This window comes from Canis lupus, chromosome 25 (assembly GCF_048164855.1).
Source record: "Canis lupus baileyi chromosome 25, mCanLup2.hap1, whole genome shotgun sequence".
In the NCBI taxonomy this organism is placed as follows: Eukaryota; Metazoa; Chordata; class Mammalia; order Carnivora; family Canidae; genus Canis; species Canis lupus.
The window spans coordinates 19,843,747-19,850,870 of NC_132862.1; the positions used below are offsets into that span (position 1 = coordinate 19,843,747).

General features: G+C 33.7%; 1 non-coding gene across 1 annotated transcript; it reads right to left on the minus strand.

Annotated features, from left to right (window-relative positions):
• Nucleotides 1-6,844: 6,844 nt before the first annotated feature.
• Nucleotides 6,845-6,917, minus strand: TRNAK-CUU (transfer RNA lysine (anticodon CUU)). Its single transcript has one exon. It is a non-coding gene; the product is annotated as a tRNA-Lys (tRNA).
• Between the last annotated feature and the right edge of the window lie 207 nt (nt 6,918-7,124).

A 7,124-nucleotide genomic window follows, 5' to 3' on the forward strand; every position in this document is an offset into this window, starting at 1 on the left:
ACCCTCAACATGCTGTTGACTACAAATGGATATAGTGATATCCTGGTCTTGCTGTTGGAAACACTTCTAAAATTTCACCTTTGAAGTGTGATATCTGTAGGCTTTTCATAGATATTCTTTACTACAGACTATTCCTAGTTTGTCATGATGGTTAATTTTGTGTGTCGACTTCGGCTATTAGGTGCCTACATATTTTGTGAAGCATTATTCTGAGTATATCTGCAGTACTGCTTCTGCATAAGATTAACATGTTTTAAAAGATTTTATTCATTTATTCATGAGAGGCAAAGACATAGGCAGAGAGAGAAGCAGGCTCCCTGCATGGAGGCTGATGTGGGACTCAATCCCAGGACCTGGGTATCATGAACTGAGCCGAATGGCAGATGCTCAACCCAGAGCCACCTAGGTGTCCCTGGGTGGTGTCCCAAGATTAACATTTAAATCAGTACAGTGAGTAAAGTGGATTGTCCTCCCTAATGTGGGTGGCCCCATTCAATCAGGTGACAGCCTGAATAGAACAGAGGGTTATCCTTCACTGAGTAAAAAGGAATTCTTCCTGCTTGATTGCTTTCAAAATGGGACATCAATTTTTTTTCCTGCCTTCAATATCAAACTGAAACTGGCTTAAGACCCTACCAGCCTTCAAGCTGCAACTATATCACAGGCTCTCTTGGTTCTCTGGCTTTTGGACTTGGACTAGAACTGCATCATTAGCTGTTCTGGCTCTCTAGTTTGCCAACTGCAGATCTTGAAACTTGTCAGCCACCATAATTGCACAAGCCAATTCCTTATGATAAAACACAGATACATCCCATTGATTCTGTTTCTTTGGAAAATCCTGACCAATGCATTTGCAACCAGGTTTTATATATGCATCAATTTAATCATGCTCACCACTGCAACTACCCTAGTAGAAGCCACCAATGCATTTCATCTGAGGTACAGCCATTTTCTGGGAACTAGTTTATCCCCTTTCACTGGCTTTCCCATAAATTACACTTGTACTAGTATAGATTATTCTTTACACAGTAGCCAGGGAGGTTATTTAGAACACAAATGAGATCTTGTCATTCTTCTTCTGAATACCCTCCACGGTTTTTCCATTACATCCAGAATAAAATTCAAAGTCCTTATTTTGGCACCCAAAACTGTATATGATCAGGGTTCTAGCAATCTCTCCAATTTCACTTTCTATCTTTAGCTCCATCACTCTGTCCAAGTTACTGCTTCTTATGTGTACCAGGCATGCTCCTAAATGTTCCTCCTTAATCTTTGATCCAAGCAAGACTCCTACCTTGGAGCCTTCACACTCATGGATCCCTCTGCCTGATGTGCTCCCGCACTGAAAACTTTGTCTCACTTCCTCACTTCATCCAAGTATCTGTTCAAAATAGCACTCTTCATTACATTCTACCTCATTTTCCTGCTTTGGTTTTCTTTGTAGCAATTATTATGTCATGACGTTTTATAATTAACTGTTTATTTGATTATCTTTCAATTCATCCACTTGAAATGTAAAATCCATGAGGCAGAGGAGTTTTATTTATGTGATATTCCCCATTACCGGGGAATATTGTGTCAATATTTTACCTTTTCCTGCACCTATGATTTAATTATGTGCTAATAAGTAGATTTTCTGATATTGAAACAGCTTTGTACTCCTGGAACAAATACTACTTGAACATGATGAATGTGTAGTTTTAATAAACAGTTAAATTCACTTTGTAATATTTTATTTAGAATTTTTATATCCATTTAGGAATTATTTTGTAGTTTTCTTTTTTAATAAAGTCCTTGACTAGTTTGGGTATCAACAGAAAATTAGCCTCATAGATTGAGCCAGCAAGCTTTATTTTTACTTTTATCATAAACAATTTATATAAATTAACAGATATCTGTTTTTAGAAAGTTTATTAAAATGCACCTATAAAGATGTCTTAGCTTTGTGTCTTTGGAGCAAGAGATTTTTAATTTCTTTAATAGTTACTGGTTTATTCATGTTTTCTATTTTTGCTCCAGTGAATTTTGGTAATTTTAATTTTTCTAGGAAACTACTGTTTCATCTAAACTTTTGATTTACTTAGTATGTTCCTATTGTTTTTTATATCTGTATTATGTCTATATTTATGTCTCTTTTTATTATTAACTATATGTACTCCTTATTTTTAAATTTTTTATCAAAGCTCTAATTTTTAGGCCTATTGATTCTCTATATTATTTCTTTACTTTCTACTTATTAATTTGTGCTCTTATCTTTATTACTTTATCATGTATACTGTTTTTATTGTTTTCTTTTTTTTTCTACATTCCTGAATTGAATGCCTAACTGATTTGTTTTAAATCTTTTTAAAAATTTTAAATATGTTAAAGTCTTTACTTGTGCTACCATGTACCCATTTTGGTATATCCCTCAGGTATTCCATATAATATTACTTTTATCATTATTTATATTTAAATATTCACCTAACATATGAAATATTTCAAAATTCAAACATATGTGGGTTCTTAAAAATTATTTTTAATTTATTTAAAATTACATAAATTTGGTTTTATATATATATAATATATATTATGTGTATGCCTTCTTTGGAATATATATATTTATATATATTATATATTTGGTTTATATATATTAATTAATTATATTATTTAATTTGGTTATATATATATAAAATATATATTATGTGTATGCCTTCTTTGGAATATATATATATTTATATATATTATATATTTGGTTTATATATATTAATTTCTTATAATTTATTAAGATGTCCTTGGTGGCCTAAAAAATAGTCAATTAAAAAATATTTCATATGGACTTGAAAGAAATGTAAATTTTTAATGGGGGGTATAAAGCTATATAAATTTTACTTAAAGCTTCTATATCTCTTTTGGTTTTGTCTATTGAATACAATTTGAAGATCATGCTATATGTTCTTCATGGATCATGACTTATTACGTCATGTACATCCTCATTTCTATTAATGCTTTTTGCTCAAGTTCTATCTTATCTGATATTAATGTTAATATAGCAGCTTTGCTAAATATTTGTATACTATATCTTTTATCATATCTTTAATTCATGGCATATAGAAGTTAAGACACTTGTTCCAACTCATGCAGCTAACGTGCAAAATACTAAAACTTGACCCAGGCAATTCAGTACCAAAGCCCACATTCTCAACTGCTAAGCTATGACACTTCCTGGCATGTGCTTCCTGTCGTGTAGCCCAGCAGACCAAGTCTTCAAACCCTTTCATTCTATTGAATTTTTCACAGAAATGTTTATCTTGAGTTTAATATGCTCTAGGTTTTCCCCCCTTTTTGTGGCATCATTGATATGTACTTTTTGTTCTGTTTTAGACCTTACTTACTAATATTTTACCCTTATCAATGTCCACAAGTTCATCCATATTGTTGCAAATGGTAGGATTTCCTCCTTTTTCATGACACATTCCTGTGTGTGGGTGCATCACATTTTCTTTATTCATTCATCTGTCGGCTGACACTTAGGCTGTTGCCATGTCTTGGCTATTGTGAATAATGCTGCAATGAACATAGGAGTGCAGCTATCTCCTCAAAGCAGTGATTTCATTTTCTTTCGATATATATACCCAGAAGTGAAATTACTGGATCATAAGATATGTCTATTTAAATTTTTTAAGGAACCTCCACACTTTTTTCCATAACGGCTGCACTTGTTTACATTCCCTTCACCAGTGCACAAGGTTCCCTCTGCTCCACATCCTCACCAGCATCGGTTATCTTTTGTCTTTTTGATACTAACCCTTCTAACAGGTGTGAGATGATATCACATTGTGGTTTTGATTTGCATTTCCCTGATGATCAGTTATGTTGAGCACATTGTCATGTAGCTGTTGGCCATGTGTATGCCTTCTTTGGAAAAATGTCTAATGTCTTTTGCCCATTTTTAAATTGACTGATTTGTTTTTTGGCTATTGAGTTACATGAAGTTCCTTATCTGTTTTGGATATTTTCTTCTTCTTGGATATATGATCAGCAAATATTTTCTCCTATTCCATACGTTCCCTTTCATTTTGTCATTTCTTTTGCTGTACGGAAGCTTTTAAGTGTTTTTTTTTTTTTTTTTTAAAGATTTTATCCCAGAGGTCTGTTAAGTTTGCTACAATCCTTTTTTTGTTTATTTCTGCTTGGTGCTTATGCTTTTGGTGTCATATCCAAAAAATCATCTCCATAACCAGTGTCAAGGAGATTTCCCCTTTTTTCTTCTCGGAGTTTTACATTTTCAGATCTTACATTTAAGTCTTTAATACTCTTTGAGTTCATTTTTGTGAGTGGTATAAGACAGAGGTTCAATTTTATTCTTTTGCATTTGAATATTTAGTTTTTCTAACACCTTTTATTGAAGAGACTATTGTTTCTTCATTGAGTGTTCTTGGTGCCCTTGTCAATATTAGTTGATCATACATGCATGGGTATATTTCTGGGCTCTCGATTCTGTTTCATCCATCTATGAGTCTGTTTTCATGCTAGTACCATACTGTCTTCATTTCTATAGTTTTGCAATATAGTTTGAAATCAGGAAAGGTGGTATCTCTAGCTTTGTTCTTCTTTCTCAAGATTATATTGGCTATTTGGAGTCTCTTGCTGTTCATTACAAACTTTCTATTTCTTTTCTTATAAGACAGCAAAGCGTTCAAGCATATTTGTCTTTTGTTTTCTGTTAATTGCTTGTTTGCTACATTGTCAGTTTTTAAAATATTTATATCCCCCAATATATAAACTCTGTCTTCTGTTTTTTTGAGTTTGACAGCTACATGGATTCAATTCTCCATCCTATGGTTTTTTTTTTTTTAATACATTAAGTTCTTGGTTCACTGAAAGTTTTCCTCTAGAAAATTATCTTTACTTGTTCTTGAATAAATTTGGACAGATATAAAATTCTTAGTTTATACTTTCTATTTCTTGTCTGTGTTCTAGAATTCATTCTTTCTATAAACTTTTCTGTAGTCCACCTTAACTATTATCTTTTTAACAAGAGACTCAAGTAATTTTTTTATTTTTAATAGGTAGAAAACTTATCAGAGTGTGTTTCTGTTTGTTTTCTAAGGCAATTTTTCCTAGCTTATGCTATACATAACCCCTTAATCTAAATATCTAAGGCTACTTATAGTGCTATAAATTTATCTTTAATTATATCTTTTTAAAAACATATATTTTATTTATTTATTCATGAGAGAGGCAGAGACATAGGCAGAGGGAGAAGCAGCCTCTCTGCAGGGAGCCCGATGCAGGACTCGATCCTAGGACCCCAGGATCATGCCCTGAGCCAAAGGCAGATGCTCAACCACTGAGCCACCAAGGCATCCCTCTTTAATTACATCTTTAAATATTTTTATTCTTTCATAATTTATGTTTCATTCTAGTGTTGATATTCTATTAGATCGTTCATATTTGTTTTCCAGGAATAACATTTTCGAATTCTTCTAATCTCTTTTTAACTTTCTATTCTATTTTGCAACCTTTACAATACTTTTTTTAAGATTGTACTGATTTATTTCTTCATTTATTTGAAAGAGTATGTAGGAGGAGGGGTAGAGGGAGAGGAAGAGAGAGAATCTCAAGCAGACTCCATACTGAGTGCAGAGCCAGTTGAGGCGCTCCATCTCACAACCCCGATCCAATGACCTGAGCTGGAATCACAAGTCTGGAGGCTTAACTGACTGAGTCACCTAGGTGCCCCTCCCTTTACAATATTTAATACCCCTCACTGTTTTCAGTATAGTCTATTCTCTTTTGTGCTGCATCCAGTGAGGCCATTATGTCTATGATAGTTTTGTTTTCTCTTCCACTTCTTTTTAGCTTGCCAATTCAAATTACATTACATTCTGCTGCCTCCCCCTACATTTCCTACACTCGTATGTCTATACTTAGAATTCCTATTTAATGGAAGCAATAACTTCCTAACATTTTAAAATGCCAAACACTGTTCGGTTTTTATTTTTTTATTTTTTTTAATTTATTTTTTATTGGTGTTCAATTTACCAACATACAGAATAACCCCCGTGCCCGTCACCCATTCACTCCCACCCCCCGCCCTCCTCCCCTTCTACCACCCCTAGTTCGTTTCCCAGAGTTAGCAGTCTTTATGTTCTGTCTCCCTTTCTGATATTTCCCACACATTTCTACTGTTCAGTTTTTGAATGGTTATATATACTATATTTGAATGATTTATGGCAATTTTTTCAAAGTTCCTATTTAAATGAAGTTACTTCTTCCAGAACTAGCTATCTGTAGGGTGATATGTTTGTGGGAGGACTAGGGCTATATTCTAGATCACAAGGAATTCTGAATATACTAGTCTGTGAGTATTAGTGAATTACTCTTTCCAGCTGATAGAGATTGATATTTCAGGGCTTCTCACAATGCATTCTTTTTACTCTACCCAGTTTTCACCAAGAAACTGCTTCGGGCAAAATAGCTTATCTTTGTGTTTCTATTTCCTCACCCAGCTCCACCTGTCCTTTCTTTTTACCAGACCTTGTCTAAGGAGGCTTTTGCAATTAAACAATTCATCTAACTATGCTGCCCCAACAAAGAGTTGGTCTTTGCCCACCTTCAGTTAGATCCACAGCCTCAGGACCCTCCCTCAGCATCTTCTTGCATCTCTGTTTCAAAAGATTTGGTAGCCTTCCTTCTGTCAGGCTTCAGAGTTAAAAGTATCTCTTAGTGTCAGGGAACTGAGTTTTAGGTTTTTATTTCCTGTTCTTTTTCTTTACTTGTGTAATTTCTAAGACAAGAAGATGAGAATATCTTCTTCATTTCATTCATTTACTTTTATTTTTATTTTAAGTGAGCTCCATGCCCAAAATGAGGCTTGAACTCACAACCCTGAGATTAAGAGTCTCATGGTCTACCAACTGAGCTAGCCAGGCACCCCCATTTTATCCATTTAAAAACTGTACATTCTGTATTTAAATTTTAAGGAGTCTCTATGGCAGAAAACTTTTAAATACTCCATTTTAATTTCTCACTGCTTTGATTTCTAACTCTTTAGTCACATTCATTCCTTTCTTTATGACTATTTACAACTTATTTTCAATCCTGTGCAACTGAATTTTAGAAATAAGGGCATAGTCCCT